The following is an 18686-nucleotide window of genomic DNA, read 5'->3' on the forward strand; positions in this document are numbered from 1 at the left end:
GCAAATAGAAATACCCTTATAAATATGAAAAAAAAAACATTGGCAGAATACTCGATTAAATAATATATATTAAAATTATTTATTTATATAAATAAATCATAATAGAGTATTAAACAGCATTCAAGGGAATAGTGCTTTAGAATAACATCATCGTGCCTTACACTATAGCAGATCAGATTTACAAACAATAACAAATCTCTCTTGTCTGTTAGCTTGTGTTTACCGTTGCTATGGTGATTCAGTGTTCGCAAGGGAATGCAGAGATGTAAGTTTTTAAATTAATAACAGTAGAAAACTATTAGATATATATCTTTTAATGTTTTAAATGTGTATTAACTGTGAAAACTGACCATTAATAAGATGCTGAAATGATTTCTATCATATATCTTTAATGAAGGATTGAGAGAAAAAAAACAAGATTTGTATCTGTGAGTGAAATCTGCACACGAGTGCCACCTGGAGTTTTCCTGGTTTTTCGCTTTGATGTTGAATGATTTCCTTGGTGAGTTCGTGTTTTTTTATTATTATTGTTTTCATTATAACATGATTTAAACTAGTGTCAAAAATGTGTTTTATTAATTAACAATTTGTTTGGTCTAGTGAAAACACAGTATTATACACAGTATTATACAAGTGATTGTGTAAAGTTTAAGTGAGAGAGTTTAAGTAAAATGCTGTCATTTGTAAAAAGAAAATGCCAAATAGGTGAAAGAAATAGGAAAAACACAGAAATTCAGCAGAGAGAAGCATATACATGGTCATTTATTGTTGCTGTTTATTTACAATTATGTTAAGCTGAGATAATGCATACACTGTAAAATGCTAATGTTTTTTTTTCCCCTTTGTTTGTTTGCTTGTGCATCTTCTTCTGGTTTTTCATCGGTGAGATGTTCTATTGAAGTCAGTTGCTAAATGTGATTTGCTCTGGATTCAAATTAATTGAAGTGTGAACTCTTTTCTGGATTTGGATTGTCTCAACTTCCATCGGTGCGTGTCTAATTGTGGAGTTGGACTGGCGAGCCTCCCATTAAGTGGTTTCTTTGGATACACCTGTTGGAAAGATACAAAGTGAAACCTATTCAGCGTCATGGTAGGAGTGTAAATTTACAACACACTCACAAGTGCAACATCCTGGATCTCTGGAACTGAATTTGCAACCTAGTTGTTTTGCAAAAGAATCTTTTTGAGTGTTCATCACCTGTACTGGACTTTTGGGACATTTTGAAATGTTTTAAGTGAATGTTTTATTTTCATTTTTATTTTATTTGTACATTGTTTCATTGGAGTGTTCATTTGTTGCAATTTTTGAAGCTTTATAGAGAGAAGTTAATTGGTTTAAGAAGGGAAATCTTGATTATATATTGAATAATAAAACAATTTTAGTGTTGTATTATTAACTTACACTTATAAACCTTTAATATAGTATTGTTATTAGTATAGTAGTATTATATTATTGTTTATAATAGTAACCAAAATATAATATTAGACCTTAACAATAGAAAAACAGAAAAATAACATAATATTAACTTACCTTATTAGTGATACAGCCAAAAACCCTGTGAAGAAAGAGAAGTGTTATTAGAGAGTGTAAATAAGATTGAGGTCATTAGATGAGTGTGAAACAAGCCTAGAATTTGTTTTATTTATATTTATTATTTATTTTATTTTATATTTCTGTGAAAGTTTTACAATACAATCTTTTATTATTCTTACCTCTGTGTCCGAGTCCTTCACTGTTGTTGTATCTCCTCTCTCTTTGGAGAAATTTAGACTTCTGAGCATCTGGTCAATTGATGAACAGCTTATAATACATTTGTGTATCGAGGGTTACACGATCAAATGAACCTAAACGATTAAAAACGGCAACAAACATTATTTTGGCCCGAACTACAAAACCAAATGTAAAACAATTTTAGTATCAGTTTAGCTTAATTTGCACGCTAGTGTTTCAGGAGGGGAAATAGAATATTTAAGGGAGTTGTAGTCCATAGCGAAGTGTATTGTGGGTAGTGTAGTTCGACACGCAAGCTGGATGATGTGAGCTCGCTGTGTGCAGTGCTGCTCAAGCAGAGCTTCGGCTTTGTTTTATGTTCACTCAAGTTATTCCCACCGGGAGTTGTTTGCACTGTGAACCTGACAACATAAAAATAAGTAAAAGAAGTGCATACATTAATTACTTTTCTCCGTCTCATCAACTGCACAAGCATGAATTAACGAGCTGTTATTCTGCCGCTGGACATCACTAAAGCAGAGAAAGTAACACTAGTTTGATCATGTTGTTACACCTGGCTCAAGGATGTAACATAATAAGGGAGACGACAAGGAGAAGTATAATCAAAAAGAATATTTATTTAACTCAATTTAAATTATATAATCAAAATATCAGTATCAGTATGTTTAATCAGTGTGAAATGCAAATGAATGGATGAGGTAAATGTAGTCAGTGATAGTGTATGGATGCGAAAGAAAGCATAATGCCCAAATAGGAGCGTGGCTCTGGCGAACTGCCAAGTGTATAGACAGCGACAAACTAAACAAACTCTCTGCCGGGGTTTAAATAAGGGCGCTGACCAGCATCAGGTGCGCTGAAGGCACGCCCCCAATCTAGAATCAAAAATCAAACACAAACAAAACAACGCAGTCCTAACAATGTATAAATATCATTATAACTATATTGTATAAATATTGTTATAACTAGGCCTACAACAACCTGACAATCAAAAAACAAACGACATGATATCACAGGCGATTGTCTTCTGACTGTAGACACTTCTCATAGAGCTTGAGAAGCATACAGTACTATTTGATCTATAAAATTTGAAAAATAAACATTTGCAGGTTAAAGAAGCAGCATTGGATGAAGTTGTCGCGAGTCTTGGTGCAAATGAAAAGTTTAAAAAGTGTATTTGTATATAGAGTAAGGGTGGAGCCGAACCCGAATACGGTATTCGGAAAGGCACGAATAGCGTGTTTTTACGAATACTTGATTCGAACAAATACTTGAAAAATTATTTGTATTCGGGAGCAAGAAAAACACTATATCAAAAAGCAGCGTTTCCTCATGAGACCACAGTGCATGCCCACGTGAGAGAGAGAGAGAGAGAGAGAGAGAGAGAGAGAGAGAGGCAAAACGCGCCAAAGCCCGAAACTGAAAGCGAGACGTGACTTTTAAGGGGTTGTTTCATATGGATTTATTAATCATTCTTACTGTTCGGTGATCGCAAACTGCCGTAGTTTATTAAAGACGCAAACCTCTCACAGCACGTCAGCTGCGCGCCTTCAGCAGACCTCCTCATTCCTGCAGCACGAGAGCTTTATGATTGTTTATGCGCGCCAAAAGTGGCGGATCTGTCCGGTAAAATATCTGACTGCGTGTCACCGCATCCCTAAGGACTGTTTGGCGAAATATTTGACTGCATGTCAATGCATAACAAACGACTGAAAGGATATAACTAGAGAACTCTCCACTGTGCTACTGGGTGAGAGCGTATGGCAAGCCGTTTTAGCATTTAAACCTTGTTCAGACTATCCATAAATATATTTAGAGATATCTCTAATTATATTTTGACTTGTCATAATTATAATTCGACTAGTCAGATTGGAAATATCTGCAAATATATTATGATAGACTAGTCATATTCCTCCATTGACTTCCATTAAAAAATATTTGTAGATATCTCTAAATAAGTTGACTAGTCACAATTGTAATTAGATATATCTCCAAATGAATTTTGACTAGTAAAAAATCCAATTCAAGATATCTACAACTGTAATTAGACTTTTAGTAAATTAATTACAGATATCTTCAAATATATTTGTAAATATCTCTAAATATGATGAATTAAAGATATCTCTAAATGTATTATGACTAGTAAAAACTCAGAGATATCAATTACAATTGTTACTAGTCAAAATACATCTGATTTCGTACTAGTAGAATTGTAATTGCAGATATCTCTAATTGTCATTCTGAGTAGTGGAATTATAATTATGACTAGTCAAAATATAATTAGAGATATCTCTAATATATTTATGGAGTCAGAACAAAGATTTAAATGCTAAAAAGGCTTGCCATAGAGAGCGCTTCTCACTGAACAGAGCACCGCGCAACCTTCTATGTAATGTATTATCACATGCACTAAAAGCATCAACACAGCCACATTCTGCCCCAGCAAGTCAGTTTCAAACATAAAAAAACAAACAAACAAACTTTGTGTCTTTTTTTGTGGCTGGCAGATGATAATAGCAGGGCTGTATCTTTTAGTATTATATAGAATACTTTTGTTCTGCCAGATCTCCCAGGCAGGGTTTTATTTAGATTGATTTAGTTAATTTTAGTTTTTGGAATTCTGTCCATTGGAAAGAAGTTCTTTCTGAAGAAGAACAGTTTTTTGAAGTATTATTTGTTTTTATTCTGTCTATTCAGTGTCCTTCAACAAGAACGGTGGTGGTGGGGTTCATAATATTCACAATGGTATTTTATTAGTTGTTGGTTTAACCATGGATGAGATAATGGCTTCTATGTTATTTTCTTTTCAATGACATTTCTTGTCACATGTTCAAAAACAACAACCAATATTGCATGTCTATAATTTATATAATGGGTATAATTAAACAATACTTTCACTATAACGTAAATTAGAAGTGTAATAGAAAAAAGATATATTTTTGCGCCATTTTGAATTTTACTCGAATACAAATACAAATACTTTTCCCCCCTCAACAAATACAAATACAAATACCGGCTGCTCCGCACATCCCTAATATAGAGACACATACGTAACTAGATAGAATAGACAGAGATAGGTTGATCTCTGCAGCAGCTGCCAAAGAGCTGCACGCAGACACAGCTGGTGTGAAAGGCAAACGCTTGCGTGTTGCTTCTGCTCTCTACACGCGCTGCGCACACACTGCTCATGCGCAACTGACGCTTGCAGTGTGAAACAGGCATAAGTTGGCCAGAGCACCTGTCTTGGCAACAGCAGGTGCTAGGTTCAAATCCAAACTGCACCTTTTCCTCAGATTATGGGAGAGTGGCTTTCTGATCTGAAACTCTTTCAATGGCCAATAGCATATGTTTGTCCCAATTTCCATTTTCCAAGCTGACTCTGGGTTTTGATGTAATGAAACTGTAGGTTCCAAAAAACACTTAACATGATAAAGGATAGATTAAATAAAATAAATTATTTAAATTAAATAAATAAAATCCGCAGTTGGCTGTTCTTTCACATTTTTTGCTTTGATCTTGAACAGAGGCCAGGTTACTGGTCAGGTTTGAGACATGATCATCCAGACTCTAAAAGACCACGTCCATCTTGTCAGCATTTTCTGCATCCTGACATGCTGGTTTTTGTTCTGTATTGTTTTTTTTTCTTTTTCGATTTTTGTTATTAGGCAAATGTCTCTTAAGATTGATTATTGTGGCGCTGTAGCTTAGCTGGTCAAAGCACCTGCCTTGTAAACAAGAGATCCTGGGCTCAAATCCCAGCAATGCCTTAGTCCAGGTGGTGCGTGGGCTTGTTTTGTAGAGCTTACTTAAACAATCTCTTTGCTTGCCATTTTTAGACTTGCTGTCTTTTTTTAGTCTCTGTGTGCAAAAGCGTCTTTTTTTTTTTAGTCAGTGTTGGACCTGTGGCTTAATTGGTCAAAGCGCCTGTCTAGTAAACAGGAGATTCTTGGTTCAAACCCCTAAAGTTCCTATTGTACAGCTTCCAGGACTGCTTTTTCTTAAGAGTTACGAGTGTTTACGCAGCGGCATGTTTAGCAGTCGGTTCCTAACAAAACTCGAATCCATAAATACGCTGCTCGTTCAAGAGGGCTTTGGACAATGGCTTTATATAGCATAGTGTGGTAATGCGTAACCAATTGGACTTTAATATTTCAAGTTTAGACATTCAAGCATGCAGCGCTACCGTTGTTAGGTTTTTTTTTTTCTCTTTTTACTGATTAAACAATTAGCCTATGTCAACATCATTTGGCACTGTGCTTTAGTTGGTCAAAGCGACTGTCTAGTAAACAGGAGTTCCTGGGTTTGAATCCCAGCAGTACCTTGTCTGCAGTTGGCTGTTCTTTCATGGGCCAGAGAATACCAAAAAGTGCTTTCTGTGCAACAGTGCTAGAGGCAGCAGAGCACTCAGGTTCTTTGGTGCAATGAATAGCGCATTGGACTTCTAGGCTGAGCCTTTCAAAGGTTGTTGGGTTGAGTCCCACCAGATTCGCAGACTTTGCCCTTTTTCTTCACTGACTTGGTGCGTTTCCAACATTTTAGACATCTGTCCATCCCGTTTTGCTTCTTTCTTTCATTGCGCAGTGCAGGCTCAGATACTAGGGGTACTCTACAATAAAGCCGATGACTTAATTGAGCTGTTTTAAATAAGGGAGATTAGAAAACGGTGCAGGGCCGAGTGGACTTGAGGAATGACTCGAAGGCAACCTGTGGTTTTGGGCAAAAGTGACTACCACCTATTGTTGAGATCACGCCTTTTGGATTTGTCGTACAAGAGCCTCATTATGCATGTGCAAAGTAACTGAGTAGAAAGCATAGTAAATTTTGCTTTTCTGCATCCTGACATGCTGGTTTTTGTAGTGTTTTTTTTATTATTCATTTTAATTTTTATTTAATTTTTGTTATCGGGCAAATGTCTCTTACTTTCATTTTTGTGGCGCTGTGGCTTAGCTGGTCAAAGCGCCTGTCTTGTAAACAGGAGATCCTGGGCTCAAATCCCAGCAGCGCCTTAGTCCAGGTGGTGCGTGTGCTTCTTGTATAGAGCTTACCGGAATGCATAATAAAATTGTATAGCTTTGAGGCGTAATAAATATTGCAACAAATAGAGTTAAACAACCTCTTTGCTTGCCAATTTAAGACTTGCTGTCTTTTTTTAGTCTCTGTATGCAAAAACGTCTTGTCTCTTCTACAACGTTGGTGCTGTGGCTTAGTTGGTCAAAGCGCCTGTCTAGTAAACAGGAGATCCTGGGTTCAAATCCCAGCAGTGCCTAATGTACAGGTGTCAAGGTTGCCTTTTGTTAAGAGTAACGAGTGTTTACGCAGCAGGATTTTTAGCAGTCTGTTTCTTAACAATATTCAAATCCTTAAGAACGCTGCTCGTTCAAGAGGTCTTTGGACGATGGCTTTATATAGCATAGTGTGGTAATGCCTAACCAACTGGACTTTAATATTTCAAGTCCAGACATTCACACATGCAGCGCTACCATAGTTAGTTTTTTTTTTCTTTTTTCGATTAAAAAATTAGCCCCTGTCAAGGTTTGAATCCCAGCAGTGCCTTTGTAACGGGGGAAAAAATGAAACTGTTAATTAAGTATGAATGGTGTCAAAATGCTTGTTTTTGTTAAAAATATCTGTTCTAATTAAATCAAAATCCTATGTTCACTGTTTAACTGTGTAATACATCATGGGAAAAAACAGACACCTACAGGTGAGAAAGGGGGTATAATGGGTGGAGTCAGCCGGCCATTTTGTGAGTTCACTTATTGTTCAAGAGCTGTTGAGAGTGACTTTTTCTGATGACCAGCCCTGGTACACTTATTGTCTGTGTGGAGCCCTGTTTTCTTTTGAAGAACACTATAAAGTGAACTTGTTCAGGTAAACTGCTTCCGCGTGATCATTATAAAAAACATATACGAACTAAGAGGGGTTACAATGGTGCCGTGAAGCCGTTCGTGATCGACGCGACGCTGAGTGCAGTGTGTTATTACTGTGGCGTGGGGCTCGGGTTACCAGTGTGCTGGTTGAGCTGTTTATAAGCTACACAACGCAGATCATCGAGGGATTGACGAGAAGCGAGAGTGACGGGGCCGTCGCGGCTTTCCAGCTTCACGTGAAAATCATCGAGGGAGAGGCGAGGAGCGAGAGTGACGGGGCCGTCGCGGCTTTCCAGCTTCACGTGAAAATCATCGAGGGAGAGGCGAGGAGCGAGTGTGACGGGACCGTCGCGGGCTTCCAGCTTCACGTGAAAATCATCGAGGGAGAGGCGAGGAGCGAGTGTGACGGGACCGTCGCGGGCTTCCAGCTTCACGTGAAAATCATCGAGGGAGAGGCGAGGAGCGAGTGTGACGGAGCCGTCGCGGCTTTCCAGCTTCACGTGAAAATCAACGAGGGACTAACGAGGAGAAAGTGTGACGTCGCAGGCTTTTGGGTTCGCGTGAAAACCATCGAGAGACTGGCGGAGTGCATCTGAAACACCGCGAGGTTCTGATGGACGATTTGCCTGCTGTTTAAGGACGTTATTGCGATTGAAAAAAAAAAAGAAAAGAAAACTTTCTTTTCTGACCAGCCTTTGAGCAACGGGGATATCGACGGACTGCAGCTAAGTGACTATTATTGACTGAATCTTTCCTGATTAGTTTATTTACTTTTTGAGTTTCATGATAAAAGTATTTTCAAATGGCTGAGGGTGGTGCAGATAGCTGGTTGTTCGGGGCTGGGCGGGGAAAATACCTGATGCAATATTCTAATGCTAAATTGGGGCAGAGTGGAATGAAAGTTAAGTCCGATGACCATTCAGTGAAAGAGAATTTCATGGCGCATGATGTCAACCAAACTTTCCCTGTCACGTCTACTCCTAAGCCAGGTAAATTGGGAACATCTAGTGATCGTGATGTGGGCGATCTTAATGTTTTAGTTGAGGAATTGGGTCGAAAAATTGGTGAATCAGTTACTGCTAAACTTCTATCAGAGGGTGGATTCGCTGGGAGCTGTAACAAGAATAGCACTTCGAGTTCCCAATGTGCTAATCTTGATTTATCACAGCTGAATGTCATCTTGAAATCAGGTGAAAAAGAACCGCCTGTGTTTAGGGGCGACAATCTGGGTAGATGCGATGTCCAAGAATGGGTTGACATGATGCAGCTCTACCTACAAAAAAGAAATGTTGACATTCCTAATCAAGCAGACGAAATAATCAGCCATCTTATGGGTAGGGCAAGAGATGTTGTAAAAGTAACTTTGCGCAGTAACCCTACGTTAGACTACAAATCACAGCCAAATTTGATATACAGCATACTTAAGCAACATTTCAGTAACGTGTCATATTCTAGTATGCCACTTGCTGATTTTTACGGCACGTTACCTAGATACGGCGAGAACCCTGTTGACTACTGGCTGCGACTGAATAAAGCAGCAGACATTGCTGACGAGTGTCTCAGGGCTCAGGGTAGGTGTATGGACAATTTGAGTTCTGAAGTTGCAATGATGTTTGTACGAAATTGTCCAGACACTGATTTAGCGCGTACTTTTAAAGTGCGGCCATTAGAAAAATGGACCGCAAAGGATGTTCAGGAGCTATTAGACAGTTTCCAGCGTGACAGCAAGTCGAGAGCAATTACAAACGAATATGCGATCGGTCAGAACGCGCAGATTTCTTTGCACAGCTGCGAACATGTTAATGCTGGTCCTGAGCCTGTGCTAGCATGTTTTAAGCAGGGACCCAGCGTACCTAATGACTCAAAACCCGATACAAAAGATGAGTCTAGTTTGAATCGGATGGCTGATATGCTGACACAGCTGATTGACATTTTGAAAAAGAAGGAAGAGAGCGTTTCAGAGTATGTGCCTGCAGGTAAAATGCGAGAAATGACTGCAGTTGGGCGAAAAAACTGTAGAATTTGTGGTGACACAGCGCACACTACAATTGACCATTGTAAAACTCATCGTTTGTGCTTTAGGTGCCATACTGCTGGTCATTCCAAACGAGACTGTACAAAGAAATTCGCTACTACACGGTTTTCTTCAGATTCACCTGGCGATCAGGAAAACTGAAACACCCGCATTCGGAGAGGGGGAGTGTGGGTGTTGCAGAAAATTCCCTCGAGGTGGATACTGATTTCGAAGCTTTGTTTCTCTCGTTTAAGAATCTTTGTCCCGACTCTCAGAAAGTCGTCTTTCAGAATACACAACGTATAGCTTGCTCAGATACACTCTTCTACACACCTGTTCTTATTAATGACTCACTCACTGTTAGCGCCATGTTGGACACCGGCTCTATGGCTTGTACGCTGAGTGATTCGGTAGTCACTAAGCTAAGGGAACATGGTGTCCTGGATACTGTTACGGAAAAAGAAACTGATGTCATCATAATAGGATGTGGTGGCAAACGAGTGTTCCCAAAGAGTGTAGTTGAACTTAAACTGGATGTTTATGGCTGTGATGTTATTGTCCTATGTCTTGTCGTTCCAGGCCAAGATGATGACCTAATTTTGGGGACGAATGTCATTAAGTATCTCGTCCACAGACTGAAGGGTTCTGACAGATATTGGGAATTGATTTCAACCCCCAGTGGACCTAGTTCAGAGGGTGACGAGTTTTTGTCGATGCTGGCTGGTATACGTCGCTGGAGGGGTGAAACAGTTCCGGATGTTGTCGGTACAGTAAAACTTCATAGTGCAGTCACGCTTTCGCCTGGTCAGGAACATCTTGTCTGGGGGAAACTACCCGCTAAGTCATGTGGCCAGGTAGGCAGTACTGTGATGGTGGAACCATCTAGAGTCCATTCTGCTTCTAAAAAAGTTTTAGTTGGTCGTGTAGTTTCTCCTCTTTGGGGCGACGGTTGGATACCACTAAAGTTGATTAATCCTAGCGACAAGCCAGTAACGCTGAGGCGAAACACTAAAGTAGCTGATGTTTATCCTTGTATCGCTTTAGAGGATGTGTGCGAAGCGGCGTCTGAGTCTACTGTGCGGCTTTGTGTTCAGCAGTCAGCAGTTGAGCCAGATAGATCCGATGCAACTAGCAGCAGACTTCAAAAGTGCGGTTTGGAGTCTGTTGACTTGGAAGCATGTGAAGTTTCAGATTTTTGGAAGGCGAAGCTGTGTGATTTAGTGCTTGAATACGAATCCATTTTTTCTAGACATTCTCTTGACTGTGGCGAAGTTAGGGACTTTGTGCACAGAATTCGCCTAGTTGACGAAAGACCATTTCGCTTACCTTTTAGGCGAGTCCCCCCTTCGCAGTATCAGAAGTTGCGCGTCGCTCTTAATGAAATGGAGGAGAGGGGCATAATTCGAAAGTCTGTTAGCGAATTTGCATCGCCTTTGGTTTTGTGCTGGAAAAAGAATGGCGATTTGCGCATTTGCACGGACTTTCGTTGGCTTAACGCGCGTACTGTGAAAGATGCGCACCCTTTGCCCCATCAGGAGGATTGTCTTGCGGCACTCGGTGGCAATTCATTTTTTAGTACGATGGACTTAACTTCTGGATTCTATAATGTTCCACTGCATGAAGATGACAAAAAGTACACAGCATTCACGACGCCGGTAGGGTTGCACGAATATAACAGGCTACCGCAAGGCCTCTGTAACTCACCTGCGAGTTTCATGAGAATGATGACTAAGATTTTTGGGGATCAAAATTTCTTGTCTCTGTTGTGCTACTTGGATGATTTAATGGTATTTGCACCCAGTGAAGAGGTTGCACTACAGAGGCTCGAAATGGTTTTCGGAATGTTGAAAAAGCACAATTTGAAATTGTCTCCAAAAAAATGTAATTTTTTAAGACGCTCTGTAAAATTTCTTGGTCATTTAATCACAGAAGAGGGTGTGTCAACGGACCCTAGTAAAGTTGAAGCAATTGCTAATATTACTTCTGCAGATTTAATGTGCCCTGATGGTGCAACCCCGTCGGTTAAGAGAATTCAGTCCTTTCTTGGTCTCGTCATGTGGTACCAAAGGTTCATTGAGAATTGTTCGTCCCTTGCACGGCCACTTTTTGCTTTGACTAGTGGAGTTAGGAAGGCCAGAGGAGTGGGACGCAGAGGGGTTTCTATAACTAGAAAGCTTACTCCCGATGATTGGTCTCCAGCATGTGAGGCAGCTTTGTCTGCATTGAAAGAAGCCCTTCTGTCTAATGTAGTCCTTGCACACCCTGACTTTTCTAGACCTTTTATTCTTGCCACTGATGCATCAACTGAAGGGTTGGGTGCTGTGCTTTCGCAACTGAGTCCTGGAGAGAACAGGGCTCGGCCCATTGCGTTTGCGAGTAGATCACTGTCCAGAGCACAAGCCAGATATCCAGCACATCGTCTTGAGTTCCTCGCGCTTAAGTGGGCTGTATGTGACAAGTTTAGCCACTGGCTAAAAGGGCATCGGTTCACAGCTTGGACAGATAATAACCCATTGACGCACATTTTGACCAAACCTAGGCTCGACGCCTGTGAACAAAGGTGGGTGGCTAAACTCGCTGCCTTTGAGTTTGACATCAAATATGTTCCAGGGTCGAAGAACACAATAGCTGACACTTTGAGTAGGCAACCTTTTGTTGACAGTCGGGTTAGCCATCGCATAGTCAGGGAACCTTATGAAAAGCTTATTGCAGAGTCAAGAAATCATACTTGCGCTACTGTCCAGGATCTTTTCAGATTGTCCAATGCCTGTCAGCGAGTGGTCGGCAGTGTGGAGGTCTCGGCGGATGCTTGTGATCGGATGGGGGTTGCTCCAGACGTGGATGGGCCGGGTAGTTTTTCGAATGCTGAGGTGGCTGCTGTTTTCTCCAATCATCTTTCTTGGGATGATGCGACGAGAATGCGAACTATTCCTTTGGTTGGATTTGTCCAACAAATCATAGAGGTTGGATTTGATGCTCTTCCCTCATACTCTCACCAAGAACTAAGAGACAGTCAACTCCAGGATGAACATTTGCAGAGGGTGATGTTCTATGTTCACCAGAAACGTAGGCCTTCCAGGCGTGTGCGTATGGGAGAGCCTAGTGCTGTACGGAAGCTTTTAAAGCAGTGGGACAAACTATCCTTGGCTGAAGGTGTCCTGTATCGTGTTTCAAAAGATCCTTTGACACATCATAAACGTTTCCAATTTGTAGTGCCTTCGTCACTCAAAGATGAAGTGTTGAGGGGTTGTCACAATGAGGCTGGACACCAAGGGCAGTATCGTTCTCTTCACCTTTGCCGTCAGCGTTTTTATTGGACAGGTATTGAGCAGGATGTACGTGAGTATGTGAAAGTGTGTAGTCGTTGTGTGCTTGCGAAGACACCGGAGCCAGAGGGACGGGCTTTACTGGAAAGTGTTAAGACCTCTGCTCCACTTGAATTGGTCTGCATTGACTTTTGGACGGCAGAGGATTCACGAAATAAATCAGTTGACGTATTAGTGGTCACCGACCATTTTACTAAACTTGCCCATGCCTTCTGTTGTTCAATCCAATCTGCTAGGTCGGTGGCAAAGAAGCTCTGGGATAACTATTTCTGCTACTATGGTTTCCCAGAGCGTGTTCATTCTGATCAGGGTGCCAATTTCTGTAGCGAGCTAATCAGACACTTGCTTGAGTTCTCAGGGGTTAAGAAGTCTCAAACTACCCCATATCACCCAATGGGGAATGGCACCGCTGAGCGATTCAACCGAACATTGGGAAATATGATCAGAACTCTTGAGCCTCGACCAAAGCATGACTGGCCTCAGATGCTTCACACATTGACTTTTCTTTACAATTGTACCTCACATGAGACTACCGGATTTCCTCCCTTCTATCTAATGTTCGGCCGTGTCCCAAGACTACCGATTGATGTCATCTTTAAGAGTGTGTTGAGGGATGATTTGAATGTTGCTCTTCCCAAGTACGTTGAGTCTCTGAGTAGGGACTTGAAGGATGCTCTCGCTGTTGCAAAGACTAATGCTTCTAAAGAACAGTCTCACCAAGCCCGCGTATACAATCGCAGAAATAAGGGTGTGAATATTGAAGTCGGTGATAGGGTTCTTTTAGCCAACAAGAGCGAGCGTGGCAAACGTAAACTCTCAGACAAGTGGGACAGTGTAGTGTATACTGTGGTTGATTGCGATCCTAAAACTCACATTTACAAAATAAAACACCCTGTGTCTGATCAAGTCAAAGTTGTGCACAGAAACCTGCTTTTGTGTGTCAATTTTCTCCCTGTATGTGACGCTGTGGGGACAAATGATGATGGGAGTGTGATTTCTGTAGATGATGGCGTTTCTGATGGATGCTCTGTAAGTTCTGATGATTCAATGGACAATGGTGATGGTCTTGTCGTAGCTGACAATGTTTCTCAGATGAATGAGTTATGTGACATTTCCAACTCAGCTGAAATTGTTGATGTGCCGTCGCATAATGCGGGTTCTGAGAATACTTCAATGGATTCTATGATTCTTCAGGACGGACCTGAAACATCTAATGCCTGCGATCCTGGTTTTGTTCCTAATGGTAATGTGGATAGCACTGAGTTACCGGGTCGCAGATCAAGGTTTGGCAGATTGTTGAAGCCAGTAAATCGCCTTATTTCTTCCATGAGTCAACAGACCTTGTTTAGTTCAAGAAAACAAAGTCTGGGAAAATGGTCCTTTTCAGTTGTTAGTTTGAAACATTAATATGTCAGAAATGTTTTTTTTTGTATCTGTCTTTGTAGAAAACAAGTGAAATGAATTGCAAGTGTGATGTGTTAAAGGCACGTCATTTGGGTCATGATCAGGATGAGTGATATGCGCAGCACTTTTTCCTATCAGTTCTTGATTTGAACAAATAAAACGGATCAAAAGCTTTGTGCTAAGAACGGCAATTCTAGGTTAATTTCTGCATTTTTGTGTTTTCTAAGGTTGTCGCATTTTGTCACATTCAGTGGAGGAGAATGTAACGGGGGAAAAAATGAAACTGTTAATTAAGTATGAATGGTGTCAAAATGCTTGTTTTTGTTAAAAATATCTGTTCTAATTAAATCAAAATCCTATGTTCACTGTTTAACTGTGTAATACATCATGGGAAAAAACAGACACCTACAGGTGAGAAAGGGGGTATAATGGGTGGAGTCAGCCGGCCATTTTGTGAGTTCACTTATTGTTCAAGAGCTGTTGAGAGTGACTTTTTCTGATGACCAGCCCTGGTACACTTATTGTCTGTGTGGAGCCCTGTTTTCTTTTGAAGAACACTATAAAGTGAACTTGTTCAGGTAAACTGCTTCCGCGTGATCATTATAAAAAACATATACGAACTAAGAGGGGTTACACCTTGTCCGCAGTGAGCTGTGCTTTTATGGGCCAGAGAGTACCAAAAAGTGCTTTTTGTGCAATAGTGCTTGAGGCAGGAGAGCACTCAGGCTCTGTGGTGCAATGGATAGCGCATTGGACTTCGAGGCTGTGAGGTGAGGCCAGGGATTTAATCGCGGTGGGCCAATTGCCCAGGAGGTTAAGCAGTGAGGCCGAAATCATGTTGTGTTTCCACTCTCGGGCTAGTAGCTCGCAGCACGTCACGCAAACCCCGCCCCCATAATGTCCCCCAAATCGAACGTCACACAACCCGCCCACTTCAGAGGGAATCAGGCAGATAAAGCACACCATCACATCCTCACGAAACCATTCAAATAAAGACAACTGAAACAAACAAATGACACGTTACTGTACAGCATTACATTGTATCTCTATACGCACATGCCTGTGTGTTCTCATTTATCATATTCATTTACTCACCGACCGACTGAATTTGGAACTAATTTTCATGTGAAGCAACATGCCCCTTCAGCTACTCCAGAACGCAGCAGCATGAGTGGTCTTTAATGAATTGAAAAGAGCACATGTCACTCAGCTACTCACCCGTTTGCACTGGCTGCCAGTTGCTGCTCGCATCAAATTCAAAGCTCTGATGTTTGCCTACAAAGCAACCTCTGGCTTTGCTCCCTCTTATCTGCTCCCACTTCTGCAGATTTATATGCCCTCAAGAAACTTGCGTTCTGTGAATAAACGTCGCCTCGTGGTTCCATCCCAAAGAGGGAAGTAATCACTTTCCCGAACTCTCGCATTCAATCTGCCCAGTTGGTGGAATGAACTCCCTTACTGCAACAGAACGGCAGAGTCACTTGCTGTCTTCAAGAAACGACTTAAAACTCAACTATTTAGTCTCCTCTTCACTTCCTAATTTGCAATTGCCTCTAGCTATACCACTAACTGTACTCAAAAAAAAAAAAAAAATGTTTAAATTCTTACATTACTAATGCTTTCCTTCTTAGACTTTACAGACCTGAAACTTGCCTACAGCACTTATTTATTGTTGCTCTTATAGTTGTGTAAATTGCTTCCTTGTCCTCATTTTTTAGTCGCTTTGGATAAAAGCGTCTGCTAAATGAATAAATGTAAATGTAAAACAGCAAGCTGTGTACACGCCCTTAAAATGACACATTATAACACATTATAATAAAAAAATCTGGATTGTGTTTTGAACTGAACCTAAACTGGCACACTCAGAAGAACCATAATAATAATGTTAAATCATAAAAAGGGGTAAACTATGTGCCCTTTAAGCAATGTGTTAACTTTATTCATTATTCAATAATCATCAAGATTGATAAAAAAGTTCAACACACACAGCAGTGAACGTGCACACACACACACACACATCAGTGAACATGTACACACACACACACACACAGTTGGTACAGTAGGCCTACATACTGTATCTACCTTGGAAGAAGTGATATGGTTCTTAAAGTGTTGTTTTACGTATGGAGCCTGATTGAATTTTATTATAGTGTCTTCGTAAAAACATCTGTCCATAATTCCTGAAAATAGAAAAAATATATATATATAAATAAAGAAACTGCAAAGAAACGATTCAATCATATTAAAGAGATTTGAACTAACCTTCTAACACAACTAGCGGTTTGGTCCCTGATGGAATATGGCTCCCCAGACATGAATTTTTACTGGATGCTTTGCTTTCGGTTTCACAACATGGCGGTTTATTAATAGGGTATGTCCTATTAATAAATTTGTAGGACATGTAAGCTCGTATAAAGCAAATAGCCTAAATAAAGAGATGCATGGATTAATGTAAATAAATAAATCTTTTCATCATGGCATTGTTCAAAATGGCTTACCTGGCTTTTCCATAGGTCCACCTGAGTTGTTTTACTGGTTTTCTAATATTGCAGACTGATGCTTTTAACTGTATTCTAAACAGAAGCTCACTCTGAATCTTTTTAGCAGATCGCTCATTGTCCTTGTGCAGTTTTTCGTCAATCGTTTTAAGTGCAGCACTATACAACAAACACATACAATAATTTATTAATTCATTTTATTAACAATTTGACATAAGTGTTGCTGAAATACTTGATTTGACAAGATGATAATACACAATACCTGTTCATTTTCCTTGCCTTGCAGTTGTTTTTCTAGGAAGGCCTACAGGGCTTTGATGTCTATAGTATCGTCTTATAGTGGTGTTGGAGACGTGCACACCCGACTGCAACAGGAAAGCCCTGATGTCAGCAAGAGAGTGCTTTGATGTGTTGATGCATCAGTTTATTTTTCATTGCAATAATTGGTTGAAATGATCTGTAATTAAATCTATAGTGGTCCTTCAAAGACAACTTAGATGGGACTTGAACCCACAATACCCAACTCCAGAGGCTGATGCCTTATCCACAAGGCCACTCTCATTAACATGAAATCACAACCTTCTGCAGCTATTTTCTTGTTTGCATTTCATTATCATCCACCTAACATGAGACCATTAGTTGAAAGCCACGGGGTACTTGAAGTCAAGATCTCCATTACCAGAGCTTTTCAGAACCTTTGATGTTTGTAAAGTGATTGGATAATTTAAGCAAGATTGGATAAATCTTTATTGAAGTGTGCAGCAAGTCTGAGAATTTGAAGCTAACTATTGACCTCAGATCATCACGCCTAAGGTTTGAGGGGACAAGTGAGGATTTTTTCCACACAATTTATATTTAACCCAACAAACACAACCCAAATGGGACTTAAACCCACAATTCCCAGCTTCGAACGCTGATGCATTATCCATTAGGCCACTGGGCCAATACTAGCATTTGCCATATCTGTTGTACGGTTTAGGAAGTTCTTGTAACTCAGAAAACAGCACTTTAGGATCCCTATACCATATTTCATTCAGACGATCTGGTGCGTACACCTAATGACAAAACAGCTTCTCTGAAGAGTTTTCAATTGTCATGTCTTTTTGACCTAAGGGTATGAACCTAGCTTTTTGAAAGCCACAATGGATTGTGCTGCACAGCCAACTTAAAAGGAACTGCATCAAAGACAACTCAGGTGGGACTCGAACCCACAATCCCCAGCTTCGAAGGCTGATGCCTTATCCATTAGGCCACTATGCTGTTTCTATACTGCCTGTGAACTGTAACATGAATCCAGGGAGTTGCTGACACACATAACAAAAACTACATGAACAAAAAGTAGATTGGACCGATTTTACAGAAATTTTTTTTTGACACTGCAGAGTGTTTCTACTGGGCTCATTGGTCTAGGGGTATGATTCTCGCTTTGGGTGTGAGAGGTCTTGGGTTCAAATCCTGAACGAGCCCTACATCTTCCACAGAAAAGCAGTGATGCTTTGGTGTTTCTGTGTTAGTTGTAGCAACTTTAGTTAATGAAGATTTAGTGGATTTCTGATCTAAATTAGTCTGCCCTGTACAATAATACAGACAAAAAAGGAGCGTTAATGATTCAGTCGTTAGAATTGTTTATGGATCTTGAACAACGTACCAGCTTAATATGTAAGCATCATCTTTGTGTTTGTACACAGTCTCTTCTCTGTAGGCACCATGCATGCTTCAAAATTGCCATTTGCGTTAGGTATCTCGTTACCCTTTTAGTCATAACAGGTAGTATGGAATGCCAATCAAGGAAGTTAATGACACGCAAACACATCTCAAGAAGGTTTTCACAGCTACTGTGTTTCA

General features: G+C 40.4%; 2 long non-coding RNA genes and 2 other non-coding genes across 4 annotated transcripts; 3 read left to right on the forward strand and 1 right to left on the reverse strand.

Moving 5' to 3' along the window:
* Positions 1-115: 115 nt before the first annotated feature.
* Positions 116-1364, forward strand: LOC141381738 (uncharacterized). The gene is made up of 3 exons (XR_012402388.1): positions 116-265; positions 398-502; positions 888-1364. It is a non-coding gene; the product is annotated as an uncharacterized lncRNA (long non-coding RNA).
* LOC137491161 (uncharacterized) lies at positions 733-18152 on the reverse strand. The gene is made up of 8 exons (XR_011011141.2): positions 17104-18152; positions 16842-17000; positions 16606-16768; positions 16426-16523; positions 15562-15801; positions 1714-2133; positions 1532-1556; positions 733-1050 (listed from the first exon to the last, which is right to left on the reverse strand). It is a non-coding gene; the product is annotated as an uncharacterized lncRNA (long non-coding RNA).
* Positions 6662-6735, forward strand: trnat-ugu (transfer RNA threonine (anticodon UGU)). The gene has a single exon. It is a non-coding gene; the product is annotated as a tRNA-Thr (tRNA).
* trnat-agu (transfer RNA threonine (anticodon AGU)) lies at positions 6922-6995 on the forward strand. The gene has a single exon. It is a non-coding gene; the product is annotated as a tRNA-Thr (tRNA).
* Positions 18153-18686: the final 534 nt, after the last annotated feature.

This window comes from Danio rerio, chromosome 4 (genome assembly GCF_049306965.1).
Source record: "Danio rerio strain Tuebingen ecotype United States chromosome 4, GRCz12tu, whole genome shotgun sequence".
NCBI classification, from domain to species: domain Eukaryota; kingdom Metazoa; phylum Chordata; class Actinopteri; order Cypriniformes; family Danionidae; genus Danio; species Danio rerio.